The 14,403-nt window shown below is 39.7% G+C and overlaps 1 long non-coding RNA gene across 1 annotated transcript in view; it reads left to right on the top strand.

Moving 5' to 3' along the window:
* Positions 1–2,573: 2,573 nt before the first annotated feature.
* The window catches only part of LOC119926489, an 89,912-nt gene continuing 78,082 nt past the window's right edge, over positions 2,574–14,403 (top strand). Inside the window, exon 1 of the long non-coding RNA XR_005450336.1 lies at positions 2,574–2,726. This is a non-coding gene — a long non-coding RNA (uncharacterized LOC119926489). The remainder of the gene's footprint in view (positions 2,727–14,403) is intronic.

Raw genomic sequence — 14,403 nt, forward strand, 5'->3', positions numbered from 1 at the left:
AACTCTCACTGTGGTTACAAACCATTTTAGAGGTGCACCTTCACCCTAAGATCTGGGGATGCCCATGAGCTGGTGTGTACATAAATCTCAAGGTTCTACGCAATTACACCAGTCATAATAATAATAATAATTATGGTATTTGTTAAGCGCTTAGCATGTGCCAGGCCCTGTATTAAGCACTGGGGTGGATACGAGCAAATTGGGCTGGACACAGTCCCTGTTCCACATGGGGCTCATAGCCTTGATCCCCATTTTACAGATAACTGAGGCACAGAAAAGTAAAGTGACGCCCTCAGTCACACAGCAGACAAGTGGTGGAGCTGGGATTAGAACCCATGACCTTTTGACTCTCAGGCTCATAATCTATCCACCACACCATGCTGTCTCTTACCTCTCATTCATTAGGCACAATTTTGTTTCCAGTAAAGCGCTCTTTCAGTTTCCCCAATCCACAACCCCTTCTCTCCTGATCATCCCTGGATCATCATTACCATCAGTATAAATTGAACACCTGCTGTATGCACAGCACTGTGCTAGGTTTGGGCACTGACGACATGGTCCTTGCCTTTGAAGAGCAAATAGTTTAATCAGGGCCAGCTTCATGCATCTAAGGCAGGGAAAATAAAATCCTCCTGCTGTTCCATACAACATCATCACATTAATCTCCCCTCCTCAAAAATCTCCAGTGGCTCCCAATCAACCTACGCATCAGGCAGAAACTCCTCACCCTCGGCTTCAAGGCTCTCCGTCATCTCGCCCCCTCCTACCTCACCTCCCTTCTCTCCTTCTACAGCCCAGCCCGCACCCTCTGCTCCTCTGCCACTAATCTCCTCGCCGTGCCTCATTCTCGCCTTTCCCACTGTCGATTCCCAACCCACGTCATTCCCCTGGCCTGGAATGCCCTCCCTCCGCACATCCGCCAAGCTAGCTCTCTTCCTCCCTTCAAAGCCCTACTGAGAACTCACCTCCTCCAGAAGGCCTTCCCAGACTGAGCCGCCTCCTTCCTCTCCCCCTCCTCCCCCTCCCCATCCCACCCGCCTTACCTCCTTCCCTTCCCCACACCACCTGCATATATGTATATATGTTTGTACATATTTATTATTCTATGTATTTATTTATTTGTACACATTTATTCTATTTATTTTATTTTGTGAATATGTTTTGTTTTGTTGTCTGTCTCCCCCTTCTAGACTGTGAGCCCGCTGTTGGGTAGGGACCGTCTCTATATGTTGCCGACTTGTACTTCCCAGGTGCTTAGTACAGTGCTCTGCACACAGTAAGCTCTCAATAAATGATTGAATGAATGAATAAATCTGCGTGCGTATGCCGCGTTCTCTCTCGATATGTACTGATTGACATCTGAGCCTGGGACAGACCTGGGAGGAAAGAAGCAGGAGCTGAGAGCGGTTAGGTCCAGACCACAGCGGTCCTGGTAGGTCTGATGATATGTGTTCCCAGCCTGGGGCCCTTCCAGGAAGCTGTTTGTAAGATCAAAGAAAAATGTTCCCTCTCCTCAAATTATAATATTACCATAAATGTTAAAGCATAAAATTGTAGGGGTGAAAAAACTCAATCTGGTTTTACTGGCTTGTGTTTATGGAGACTGCTGATCTCTACAAGGCTAATCTTAGCTTTGTTTCTATGTATCCAGGTAGACTGAGTGTTTGGAAGAGAAGTCCAGTGGGATTTGGGTCATAATTTGTCAAATACAAAAAGAGAGCTCCTTGGCGTGAGTTGACTCACAGGATCAAAGTGTGAAAACTGGAAAAAAAAAATCTGCCTGGCACGCTCACAGATTTCATAAATACTTTGTGACAAGAAATTGGAAGTCGGGCCGGGAGGAACAGTGCAGTATTTTGTGTTGTTACTGCTCAACTGAATCAGGTCAAAGGCAAGATTACTTATTAAGAAAAGAATCTTGAGTTGATTTTACTAAATTTATAGTAATCTATTTCCAATTCTTGCACGTACCACATCCTAGGATGATACTGATTATTTTCCTCTTCCTGCTTTCTCCTGAGGTAGAAGATTAACATTTGAACGTCTTTCCTGCTTCCCACAGGAGATAGAGTCCAACCTCCCAAATCAGTCAAAAAGTGTTTCTTTGTTTTTTTGTAGCATCAGCATTGGCAAATTCTTTGAGCATAACATAATGCTAATTTAGTGTCTTTCTGCCACTTCTCTGTTAAAGGCAAACCATCTTCCTGACAAGAAAAACACAGGCGCGATTGCAGGGGAAAGAAAATACTTGAAAAAGCTAAGCTTTCAGCCCCCACCCACCAGCCTCTGTGAAAGGGTGACCTCAGTCCCTTTCTTAACTAATTCTGTCACTGTAAAATCCTACAGTCATTCTTTTCCACACAGAAAGGAAAAACAGGCTCACTAGGAGGATCTAGACGCTTTCAGTTTTAACTATTAACCAATGGTGGAAAGGAAAGAATGCCTAAGTTATGTCTTCACAACCAATAGGATGCATGGCTGTCTCCCACATGACTGTTCCCCTGTCTTTCACATGGGCTGTATTTGGTACAATTCAGAACTGCAGATAGTGCAGCTTTCACACGGGGAATGGATGTCTGAGCACAGAGGCTGACTTCCGAGTGACTTTTCTGAAGCGCTTTCCCATTTACCTCCTGCGTTAAGCCTGGATTCTCCACCTGCTTTGGGCACATTCTGCCCAAGGCTACTGTGCATCTTCCAAGGAGAGTGACTTGCTCTTTCAAACCGTAAGTGTTCATTTTTCTCCCCCCCATAAAGCTGCATTAAAACACTTTCTATGTTCTCTGAACTATCTGAAGCCTCGTTTCACGCTTAAGCGTGTCGACAGGAAAATGCCTACCTGCTACAACTAGGACAGCCTTTCCCAGACAAGTTGTTGCATGTTTTCACTGTGATGAAAATGGAAATAAAAGTCAGTCTTCCCTGAGATCTGACTCTGCATGAGGGGGGCACGCAATCTAGCCAGCCCTCTGCTTTGTTCGTAAGAAAAAATGAGGGCAAACACATATGTATTTTGTTCACTTCTATTTGTTCAGTGTCTATTCCGGCTTGATGTGTCCCTAAGAAAAATAGAAGACAAACTTTGCTGACTCCACTGGTAAGGCCACTCTAGACTTACCAGATATCTGACAGTTATTATAATTAGCTATGAAAGACAGCTCAGGCACTTGGGGTCAAATAGCTCTTAAATTTTCAACAGTGGATTGAAGCCAGGGGCTTTCTTTTTTATCTGATTTTCCCTATCCCTTCAGCTTTACAATATATATGGTTGTTTAACTGGTTTCACGTTTAATGACTTCAAAGCCCAAACAGCACTAAGGCAGTATGAAATTGGTCAGAGTAATGATGGGCTGAAGAGGCAGTTTTATGTCTCAGGCTGCAGTCTTCCAAGGATAAAGAATTTTTTTTTTTTTTTCTTCTGAAATGCCTAATGGGGTGTGTGTGTGTGTGTGTGTGTGTGTGTGTGTGTGTGTGTGTGTGTGTGTGTGTGTGTGTGTGTGTGTGTGTGTGTGTGCGCGCGTGTGCGTGCGTGTGTGTGTGTGTGTGTGTGTTGGTGAGAAGAGTGGTTGGGGGAGGGGTTCAGTTCAAAAGAATGCCAGAAGGAAAAATAATTTTGGTTCACTTAAATCCTTGCTGGCTGGCAAGGAGGTTTGATTAGTGCCTGAGTGACTTTCTGTGTACAATTTCTGGAGTTCACAAATAATAGCCACGAACAAAGTGATCTGTTTTTTCTGTACAAAAGAAAACCAGGGCAAATAGGCACAGCACAGTCCTGAGTTATTGCTTCCCTTTTTTTCACGCGGATATGGCAGTCTGCTAGAGCATTGTGCCTTTACTTCTAGAATCATCCAAATATCTAAAAAGTTACATATGAACAGTCTGATGATGAATTAAATCTATTTCCTATTGATCAAGGTTCCATAGTGGTAAAGATTGGGAAAGCAAATGCTTGAGAGAGTAGCTTCAAACCTGTGCTTTTCTTAATATTAACTCCAATAAAGACATTTGTTGAAAGACTGTGGACATTCCTAATTATGGCTTAAATACATCAGCACGACCTGGCAATTGTGTGTTCTAATTAAGGAGCATCAGACAACAGGATTAATTCCTGAAGATGACGCTGGTAGGACTTTCATACAATCTTTTAAAAATACACCATTTTTTCTTTGTCTGTCCTCATGCTATGGCCCCCCTCCCCCAACCACCGCCCACTGTGAGCTGAGACACCTGAAGGCTAGACATAATGATCAACAGAGCTATAGCCTGTCTGGACTGCAGCCAGATTTTTTTTTTTTCCTTCCACAATCAAGGAGCCTGCACGCAATGCCTCCCAATCCTCTCCACGGCTATGTGCAGATCAGGGATGGAAGTCTTATACATACTGCGGAAAGATTAAAGGCAACAATATCCCCTTTCTCTTACCCTGCGTGGCTTTGGCTTTAACTGTTTCACTGCTACCAAGATGCGATGTCCTACATTTCCAAATGCAGGTCTGGAAGGAATTCATAAGGTATAGATCAGCCCACGTCGACTAGCCGCCACATAGACTAGCCATGCTCTGTGAGGAGCTATGCTTCCCAATGTTCCCCTCAGGTTTATTGAGAATTACAAATGTGTCAATGAACGAGGCATAATTTGTTCATCTGTAAATCTATTTTTCATGAACTACAGCTAGGAGGACGCCTGGAAATGGTGAGAGACCAATGGGTAAGTCCCCCCCAAGACCAGCTAGAGGGTTACAGCATCTTTGTTGTTGCTGTTCTTGAAAGCATCACATACACACTCAGACCATCATCCCATGCCATAGCCATTACATACTGGAGTAGTGCAGACTGGCAGCCAATGTCTGAATTTCCAAAATCCCCTTCTCTGTGGACAGCCTTTCCACTTGTCTCTATCTGGAGGAAAGTGTGTTCTGGGCCCATAGGAAGTTCAAGTATTTCTGAAATTACATGAAGAACATAAAGAAAACAGCAGCCGATACCAGAAAACTACTAATGTTTTGATTAGAATGCAATGATGTGCGCATATTGATTCAATAAATGTAAGCATGGAGAATTCTTCCCATTAGAGTTGGCTTTGCTGGATGCTTGCTATGCCCTCACCCGAGAAATGGCCGAATTTCAATAATGTGACAGAAAATTGGGAAAATTGAGGAAGTGATTTGAGGTGAAAGGAGTTACACAGATATAAGATGATTTAAAATTTTATGCTATTTATTTTTGAAAAGTATTAAGTACTTAAAGCAACATTTCAAAGAGCCATTTCTCTACGGATTGGCACAACTCAGTATAGAAGCATATTAAAAATGTTGATTTCATCATTTTCACAACCCGTCAACATCTCAATGGTGAAGGATCGACTACTTAAAAAAATGGCAGACTGGTCTTTTTTTTTTTGTATCTGCAAAGCTATTTAAAAAGGTCTCACAACTGACAATTTCTAACCAGTGAATAACTCATGTATAATGCATATTCTGGATAATAGGAGAGGATTTTTAAGGTGTGCTACTTGAGTAATTTTATTACAACACTACTCTCAGTCCTGCCAGAAGGCATGTTTTCGCTAAACATTTTGGATAGAACGTGATAGCACAATTAGGGAACATTCTTCTGATAGTGTCTGTGTGTCTGGATACAGCACCATGGAAGAAATGGTTGTGAGCACACTCATGGTGGTGACCGACAGGGTCTGAGTACTATAATGTGTGTTTGCTTTAACATGGGGTTCTGCAAGAATGTGATCCCAGCTTTATAGGGAAACTGAAGTATCACCAAAGATTTATTCTTCAAAAATAATTTTACTCTGTTTTAAAATATTTGCTCTTTACTCGTTTTACACGTTTGTTGAAAAGAAGCCATTTTACAAAATCAGATCTTCAAAAATCTTCAAAAATCAGTGGCCATGCTTAACATACAATGTCAAAATAATTTTTTTTCATTATATGATTCTTGTTGAAAAATGGTATCCCTATTGATATATTGAATTAAAAACTATATCGTACATGTTAGGTGATACCCTGTATGTTGTGTCCTTTGTGGAGTTAATCACATTTACGTTTCTGGGAAAGTCCTTTATCTGAGTTTCTAATCCCTGTATATAGAAATTTCCTCAGGTGAATTAACTGAAGTTTGTCCTTAGATGGACTAACAGGTTATTGAAAAATGAAAATTGGAATAAAAGGAGGATTTCAATTTGCTAACTTTATGGTAGCAGCACCTGTGGCTGTCTAATGGAAGTATGGATAAACAAAAGGTAATTTCAAAGAAATGAAGAAAATGTCTTTGATTGAAGCAGTCATGCCGTACAACTCCCTCTCAAGACCAAATCATTTTAAATGCACTATTGAGAAAGTACAATTGACATAAATACATTTCTTATACATTGTTAATGCTTTGGGGAATAGCAGTGAACATACCAGAAACTAGGCAGATGCCCTGATGGCTGGACATCAGAAATAAGAAGAAATATTTGCATTCTGTATGCTGAAATATTCTCCACACTCCAAATTAAGCTTCCTTCCTCTCCTTGAACTAGTAACTAAAACAGAACCTATCACTGATTACACATGTAAACTTATCAGGCATAATTTATTTCTCTGACTCCGACCCCAAGTGGGCATTTATTTCTCTGCATTTGATAATGACCTGAGTTCTTAGAAGCATTTTAAATTGAATTTTAAAATGTGTCATTGGAAGGAAGTTATTTACGGTGGAAAGTCAGTCTGACATAGTTATCAGAAATACTTTTCCCAAAAGTCATTTTCTGATCATAAAGAAAAATATTTCTAAAAATCCGGCCACTTCGCTGACAGTGCACCAAACATTTTACCCATCTCCAGCCAAAATCTAAATGAATCATAATTCTTAGACTGACATTAAAAATATATATTTTTCTGGAGAATAAGCTTGGTAGCTTTTCTACTTGGTCTGCTAGCTTGTTGCCTGAAATTCCATGAAATGTATACACCCCATTTAACACCGTATAAACAGCAGCTTCAAGTTCCAGGGGAAACTGGTTTTGCTACTATATGTTTCATTCTTAAAGGGTAACTATTGACCCACCCGTGAAGAGTGGTAACAATTCAAGATTATTTTCCTGGCTTTCCAGAAATCTTTTGCCCTGTTGCTACTTTTCTGCAGGAACAGTGCTCTGAGAGTGACTACAACCTTGCCTGTCAGTGCCTCAGTCTTGTCTGGCAGAGTCAATGAGCTCATGCATCACAGATAGAGACGGAGTGGTGGGCTGCAGAGTTAGAGATGGAAAACTTTTAGGGCATTTGACTGGAAACAGATTTTGCGGGATCTTTTAGCCAAGCTCTCCAAATCTCAAGACTGCAGCTGAGTTGAAATGACTTTCGGCATGGTATAGCTAGACCAGATGGCCACGTGTTCTTTTCTTATTTAGATGAGACTTTTCCTTTCAATAACATCTTTCTTTCCAACCTGCTTAAAAATTCCAACGAATGAAATCAGTGCAGGATTTTCAATTCTAATTGACCATGTGCAGAGGAAGGGCAAGTAGAGGAATCAGTAGAACCATTGTGAGGCTCCCTCAATCAATCTCGTCTTTGTCTTTCCCTTTACTAGCCAGAGCCAATATAATTGAGCATATTTCATTTACATTTGATATGAAACAAGGAGAAATCTAGCTAAATCTGAGTACAAGTGATTCATTTATTCCTTCTATAATTTATCCAGTAATAACCAAGAAAATGTTTGCCTACATCTAAACATTCTTGGGTTGGTTAGGCAAACAGGTTCTCGGCTAATACTCTGAAATACAGGGAAAAATTTTTACATTAGCGTTGGAATATGATATGAATGGAGGATTTTGTTATGATAACTTTCACATTCTAAATTATGCATAATTCTAAATGGAATTCCACAAATTCTAAACAAAAAAGAATTCCCAAAATGTGATCAAAAAGTTAGAAGCTTATAATGCTCCAAAGACATTTAGACAATACTTTCTTTTCATTGTTGTTGACCATACACTTGAAATTTGAGATAGGGTGTGATAAGCTTGCCCTTTTAGTATTAACAGTTTTTCTCATGCCAGGCAAGATACAATATATCACTATATTGCAGTCAGCATTCATAGTGGATTGTAACAAGGTTAAGAAGAATGTATAAAAAAAACCTTGAAATCACTCTCCATTCTTTCAAAGAAGCAAAGGCAATAACAATAGTTACTAAGTGGTCCCTGGATGGTTCAGACTTTCTCAGCTTTTCAGACTTTTGATTAGCATTGTTTATAGGAGGTTCTTCCTAATTTCTTAATTAGACTGATAAAAATATCAGACCTAATAAGGGATTCATTCATTCATTCAATCGTATTTATTGAGCACATACTGTGTGCAGAACACTGTACTAAGCACTTGGGAAGTACAAGTTGGATCATGTGTCCAACTAATCCATCGTTTTTTTCCAGAATTTAGGAAAGGGTTTGCGTGAAAACTTTGGTTGTTGTTCAGAAGAAGATATTGTTTTGGCTGAAGGGTAAAGACGAAGATCCATTTTTTCGTCTAGTTTTCTGTGGCATCCAGAAAGCTTCACAATCCACACGCAATTGCTGCACTTGCCTCAAAAAGTGGAATAACTGTTAAAAGTCAATATTATGATTAAAACTTTTATTGAAGTTATCATTAATGATTCTGAGTCGTGAAAAGATGTGTTTAGTTAAGTTACGGTTGCAGCAAACTTCACATATATTTTCTCAGTTTGGAGCTTGGAATGCACAATCATTTGGGAAACATTAAGACAGAATGACACAAGGGAGTTTCGTTAGAAATTGCAAGCACTGACCAATGCCTTAGCAAAGTCTACTGTAATGACCCAAGAACATACTCCTTTTGTCAGCAAATCTGTAGCTTTTATGAAAATTCATTTGGAAAAAGATGGGAAATTGCTGGTTCATTCATTCATTCATTCAATTGTATTTATTGAGCACTTACTGTGTGCAGAGCACTGTACTAAGCACTTGGGAAGTACAAATCGGCAACATATAGAGATGGTCCCTACCCAACAATGGGCTCACAGTCTAGAAGGAGGAGACAGACAACAAAATAAAACATGTAGACAGGTGTCAAAACCTGCAGAACAAATAGAATTATAGATATATGCACATCATAATGCACATATGCACATCATAATGGAACCATGCACACATGGTTCCATTAGACATCCCGATGATCAGATAACAACCAATCCCTGTTAGGAATGGATAGGCTCAGAAATAGAGCTGCCACAGGGCCAGACTGAAAAGGATATGCTTATCCCTCTGTCTAGAGTGCAGTCAGGATTCTTTCTGAATAACGTGCAAGTCCCTGAAACAATTTGATTTCTTTCTTAGTGTGCAGATTTGATGATATGCTATTCGAAAAGCGAAAATCCCTTTATCACCATTGTACCTCTCTGTCGCTCAGGATCTATCCCCCGGACAAATAACTTGCCTCAGATACACTTCCATGGTTTTTGCCAGTGCAGTTCAAGTGTCTAAAACCCCATCAGGAAAAAAGAAAATTGATTTGAATCGGTGACCTTTCTCCATTGGTCTCTAGAATGAGTAAAACATTCTGGGAAATTTCAGACAAGCAATACAGAGAGGACAGAACAGTAAGACAGCATTCATTCATTCATTCAATTGTATTTATTGAGCTCTTACTGTGTGAAGAGCACTGTACTAATCGCTTGGGAGAGTACACCAGTATCATCTGGAGACACCGAAATATTGTTATATTGTACTCTCTGAAGCGCTTCGTACAGTGCTTTACACACAGTGCTCAATAAATATGATTGAATGAATGAATTTGTGTTGTGATGGCTTTTCCTGACTTAATAAGGCTGTGTAGGCACCTGACAAGTATTAACAACTTATATGTCATGTTAACCTGAGGATGTGAATAATGAGATTCCTTAAAATGATTAAAATCAGGTTAATCTTGTGGCTTTAGCTGGATGAAGCTATACTATAAAAAACAGAATTATTTGCATTTCAGAATTTAAGACACCCCTCATTTTCTCTGAGACTCCTATTGTTGGTCAGCAGGTAGAAATGCTTCTTCGTGAGTTCTTCGAGTGCAATGGAATGCTCTGGAAATGGGATGGTGCATTCTTCCTTGCCAAGGAAAAGTGCCTGGAGTAAACTGTGGCCGGGCTCAACCTCCATTTTCTGATTGGAGCAAGAAGGGGAATGTCTTGGTTCAGAAATACCTTCCAAAAACCGTGCGTTTAGAACGATCAGCAGAACTTTAGGTTGCTCTTTAAATGGCTGGTAATTTTCCAGATTATTATTATTGACCCAAAACTCAGATTCATATTTTCCATTGCAACTATTTTGGATCCTGCGCACCAATTAGTTTCCAGAAGGATAAGTTGCAAGGGGCGGTCTCGCTTACTGCCCTAATGTTAACAGAAACAGGGAACACATTCATGCTTTAGGTTGGTCACACGGCACAGAGGGGTTAATTTTTCAAATGTTCAGGTTAAGTGGAGAAAATGGGAATTAAAAAAAAAAAAGAAAGCTGAGCTGCGGGGTCTTTGGGTGTGTTTGTGGATCGCTAAGTCTTGAAAAGAAGAAAACCAGAGCTGTAAGGTGACACTGCAGGGGTTGTCTGGACTTTTCACTGAGTCTAAAGTCTGTTTAGTCAATGCCTTCATGCCTGCTGTTGACCTATGCCCCCTTCACTCCTCCCTGCTCCAGGTGCAGCATTTTTGCAAGTGCTTTACCATTTATTGGAAACTTAGTACAGGTTTCCCGTTCAGGGTGCACAGCCAAATCTAGGCAGAAAAGTGTATTAGATGCAAAGTCCAAATTCAATTATTTTTGTAATTATTAGACTACTTTGACTTAGTTATTCTTTAAGCGTCCATCATAATTAGGAAAGAAAGATCTCATTCGCCTTGGAAAGAAATCTTTCTTAAGTTCTTAAGGGTCTTAGGTCCTCAATATCGAATGTGACATTTAAACTGGTGTGGCATGTGAGCCATTACGGTGAATTTTAGCAATACTGTACAACGTTCCACATTAATGAGCAGCGCTATTGATCTTTTCCTAAATTAATTCTCTTGGCTAAGGAAATGTGAAACACAGAAACAAGAGTACTCTGTAATAGAAATAAAGGAGATACTTTAGATAACTGAGTTACCTAAAGTAAATTTGTTCTTGTATTGTTATTAATTACAGCCTATCAGATAAGAGATTAGGAGGCTTAAATGTGAACTGTGAAAGCTTAAGTGTGAAATGTCATCTTTAAACATTTGTAATACTAGATTTTGATATAGTTAAAAAACCCTACAATTATTTTTATGTCCACAACGTGGTGTGGCTTTTTGGAAGAACATTAGAGGCTTTCATGTTTTTTTCCATGTTTTCAGATATCTTGTGTAAAAATTATTCTAGTGAGAGCTGAAGGAAAGCAAACAAAAGAGAGTCAAAAAGATGTCTAGTTTATCACACATGAGATCAAATTACATGGTAGACTATTTAGAATGTTGTTTTAGCATTTGAAGACAACTCACTATACACATCTGTAAGTAATTTCTATTGATGCCTATCTCCCCCCTATAGACTGTAAGCTCACTGAGGGCAGGGAACATGTCTGTTTAATGTTACATTGTACTCACCCAAGCACTTAGTATAGTGCTCTGAACACAGTAAGCACTCAATAAAAATGATTGAATGAATTCATTAATCATTCAATCATATTTATTGTGCGCTTACTGTGTGCAGAGCACTGTACTAAGCACTTGGCAAGTACAAGTCGGCAACACACAGAGACGGTCCCTACCCAACAGTGGGCTCACAGTCTAGAAGGGGGAGACAGACAACAAGACAAAACATATTAACAAAATAAAATAAATAGAATAAATAGGTACAAATAAAATAAATAAATAAATAGAGTAATGAATACGTACAAACATATATACATATATACAGGTGCTGTGGGGAGGGGAAGGAGGTAAGACGGGGGATGGGGAAGGGGAGGATGAATGAACTCACAGGTTAGTTACTGGAAACTTAGGAGAGTGAGGGAAAATGTCATAATTCTATGGTACTCTCCCAACCATGGAGAACAGTATTTTGCACACTGGAGGTACCCAATAACTAGTATGGATTGATTGAGGGCACTTGATCCTCCTGTTTTTTAATTAAAAAAAAATAGAAGGCTAGTGCAAGGAAAAAAAGGAAAAAGGAAAAACATAAAATATTAACCTTTAATGAAAACACCAAATGAGGTATCACTAATTTAGCTGGTCTTCAAATTTCTCATAAAGAGAAAGAAATTACCCCTTTGAGCATAAAATTACTTCACTGTTTTGGACTTTACAAAGTCTTCAGCTGTTGGGTGGGATTGGCCTGCTTTTGCTTCCCTCACTAGTGAGAATGATTTTCTTCTCCATTTCAACTTCTTGACTCCTATTTTTAGATGAAAAATATTTCCTGTCAAAAATAGAGTTTAAAAACGGGTGAGGGTAGGAAGATTTCTATTTGTGAAATAATTCTGGATGCAGTTTAGGTTACACTTTTCACAAAATAAATATTTCTGCAAAATCGGCACGTGGTACATGAACGCTTTATCAATTCCATGCTGAGTTTTCCTTGTACATTAAATGGACTGAGTAAGGTAGTATGAGTTTTTAAAAAAATCCTCACCTTGGTTTTATGGATTGCCTAGATTGTCTAATGTATTGATATTCTAAAAATGCTCTTTACTTACCATATTAAACCAACACTAAAATTTCTTCCAGTTGAAACTGTACTACAGTGCGATGAACTTTGTTAATCAACTTGCTTTAAAATGGAGGTATTTTCCCATCTTAAGACAGACAACTTTTTTTGCACTCCGCTTTAAATTGAAATCCAGATCATATTGCTCCAAGGCATTTATGAACATCTTGAGTAGTTAGATATTTGAGATGACTCCACCCAAAGCATTTTCATATTCCTCTTTTGGGACCATGGATTCACTGAAAATTATAGAATTAGCAATGACTAAAACCTGCTCATTATAAAGAATGTTTTGGGAGACATGGGCTAAAGAAAAAATTCATAGTCACCATTTCACTCAGTAGGGAAAGCAGTGTGGCTTAGTGGAAAGAGCACGGGCTTGGAAGTCAGACGTCATGGGTTGGAATCCCGCCTCTGCCACTTGTCAGCTGTATGACTTTGGGCAAGTCATGTAACTTTTCTGGGCCTCAGTTACCTCATCTGTAAAATGGGGATGAGGACTGTGAGCCTCTTATGGGACAACCTGATCACCTTGTATCTCCCCCAGCGCTTAGAACAGTGCTTTGCACATAGTAAGCACTTAACAAATACCAACATTATTATTATTATTATTATTATGAATGTTTTGATTAAAACTTTAGCGTACTACTACTAATAATAATGTTGGTATTTGTTAAGTGCTTACTACGTGCAAAGCACTGTTCTAAGCGCTGGGGTAGATACAAGGTAATCAGGTTGTCCCACGAGGGGCTCACAGTCTTCATCCCCATTTTACAGATCAGGGAACTGAGGCCCAGAGAAGTGAAGTGACCTGCCCAACGTCACACAGCTGACAAGTGACAGAGCCAGGATTTGAACCCACGGCCTCTGACTCCAAAGCCCGGGCTCTTTCCACTGAGCCACGCGGCTAATGGTATTTGTTAAGCGCTTACTACGTGCCAAGCATTTTTCTGAGCTCTGTGGTGGATACGAGGTGATCAGGTGGTCCCACGTGGGGCTCACAGTCTTAATCCCCATTTTTCAGATGAGGTGACCAGTCAATAATGCATTCTTTTATTTAAGAATTTTATATTACTTAAGCTTTGTCCTTTGTTGTATATCGTATTCATAATAATCACTTGGTGCCCTCCTATCTTATCTCATTGATTTCCTCCTGCAGCCCAGCTTGTTCATTTCGCTACTCTAACACCAACCTATTTGCTGTATCTCAATCTCATCTGTCAAACTGCTGACCCCTTGTCCAAGTCCTAACATTACCCTGGAACTCCCTCCCCTTTAATATTCATTCATTCATTCCATAGTATTTATTGAGTGCTTACTCTGTGCAGAGCACTGTACTGATAGACTATCACTTTTCCCTGTGTTCATAGTCATATTAAAATCACATTTTCCTCCAAGAGGCCTTCCCTGAGTAAGCCCTCTTTTCCCTTAGTCCCCTTCCCTTCTGCATCACCATTGTGCTTGGATTTTTACCCTTTAGTCAACCTATGCTCAGCACTATAGCACTTATGCATGTATCCATAATTCATTTTAATGTCCCTCTCCCCACCTAGCTTGTAAGATCCTTATGGGCGGGGAATGTGTCTACCACCTCTGTTATACTGTACTCTTCCTAGAGCTTAATATAGTGTTCTGCACACAGTAAGTGCTCAATAAATGCAATTGATTGAG

The sequence above is a fragment of the Tachyglossus aculeatus genome, chromosome 4 (assembly GCF_015852505.1).
Source record: "Tachyglossus aculeatus isolate mTacAcu1 chromosome 4, mTacAcu1.pri, whole genome shotgun sequence".
NCBI lineage: Eukaryota > Metazoa > Chordata > Mammalia > Monotremata > Tachyglossidae > Tachyglossus > Tachyglossus aculeatus.